This window comes from Euphorbia lathyris, chromosome 3, assembly GCF_963576675.1.
Source record: "Euphorbia lathyris chromosome 3, ddEupLath1.1, whole genome shotgun sequence".
Lineage (NCBI taxonomy): Eukaryota > Viridiplantae > Streptophyta > Magnoliopsida > Malpighiales > Euphorbiaceae > Euphorbia > Euphorbia lathyris.
The window spans coordinates 5333631-5335159 of record NC_088912.1 but is presented as its reverse complement, the minus strand read 5'-3'; the positions used below and the strand labels follow the sequence as shown (position 1 = coordinate 5335159).

The following is a 1529-nucleotide window of genomic DNA, read 5'->3' as shown; positions in this document are numbered from 1 at the left end:
CAATCTTCACAGCCTTTAGTCTGAAACCAAATGAATTCATTATATATATATACATATACATATATATATATATATATATATATACATATATATATAAGCACATTAATTTTATATATTACTGTGTCATGAACTCACTCACAGTGTCATGATTTTGCAACCAGAAATCTCCATCGAATTCAGGATTGCTCAGATTAACAAGATCATTGTACATGAAATCAGGAACAACAACTAAGTATCCAGCTGCTGCAACTCTGTCTGCTAACTTCCTTTGCATAAAAAACACATGCAAATTGGGGCAATTACACTTGAACTCGTACTATTTCAATTTGATACATTGAGCTTGAGCTTTTAATCTATGTAGCACAGACATAAAAACGGAAATTGATATCTGAAAATGTTATTTTTATAAAAAAAAGTACAGCTAAAAAACGAAAATGAAAATAGAAAAGAAACCGAAACGGACACGGACACGAAACACGGAAGTTCTGTTTAAGAGAAGTTTATGTGCAACATAACTTTGGATTAGTTATATATAATCACATACATGGAAACTCAAGTTAGTAGAATAACAATAGGAATCAAGCTAAGCGGTTTGGTATTCGGTTCGATAAAAATTTAACTATGTTTGGCTCGACCTATAAATGAGCCGAACGTGAGCACGATGAAACTCAGCGAAAAAGCTTATGAACATACTCGATTAAGTTCATGAACAAACAAGCTCGATTACAATATTCATGACTAAATATGCATATGAACATACCTTAACGGTGGTGATTCACACCCTGCAAAAATATTTAAAATGAGATTAAGAAGTAGTAGTTGTAAATTAGAAAATAAAGAAGGTTAGAGTGATTTATTACCAAAAACATCAGAAGCTAAGATAATGGCAAGGTTGGAATCAGAAGAGCCAGAGATGTAAGTGTTAAGGCCAGCAAGTTGTTGAACTTGACCTTTTCCATAGTTTGGATTCAGAATAGGAAAATCACATTTGTAAATGTTTTATTGATAACTATATGTTATCGATCAAGACATGTATCAGATAATCAGACATAGAAGGAGGCAACCAAGAAAAGTAATCCTATAGAAACCCTTAATTTATTACCAGATAAAATTTCTGCATTTCTCGAGCATCACTCATTGTCCTTCCTTTCATACTGATTTTATTTTCCTGGTAAAATATCAGAAGGATTAAAAGTAATTAAAAGCAGAATAAATGCATGCTCAAATCAACTGCAAAATTAAAAGGGGTTCTGCAGATAGGATCACTATTTGCAGGTATACAAGACACACATGATCAAGGGCTGTAAATTTTTCAATATCAAGAGATGGAAAATTGGTTTTCAGAAAATGGGCAAAATCCAAATTTACTATTCCGGCGCTAACCACTGAACACGACTTTGCTCCTTAAGATAAATTTCCTGACAGAGCAAGTGAATATCAAAGTGCTCATGAGCCTCAAGCTCTTACCTATGAAAGTATCAGATAAACCTTGGATAAATATCTTGATGAACATTAGCTAACACAGTTTT

The 1529-nt window shown here is 32.7% G+C and overlaps 1 long non-coding RNA gene across 1 annotated transcript; it reads right to left on the bottom strand.

Annotated features, from left to right (window-relative positions):
• Positions 1 to 240: 240 nt before the first annotated feature.
• Positions 241 to 995, bottom strand: LOC136222899 (uncharacterized). The gene is made up of 3 exons (XR_010685730.1): positions 861 to 995; positions 761 to 782; positions 241 to 353 (listed from the first exon to the last, which is right to left on the bottom strand). It is a non-coding gene; the product is annotated as an uncharacterized lncRNA (long non-coding RNA).
• Between the last annotated feature and the right edge of the window lie 534 nt (positions 996 to 1529).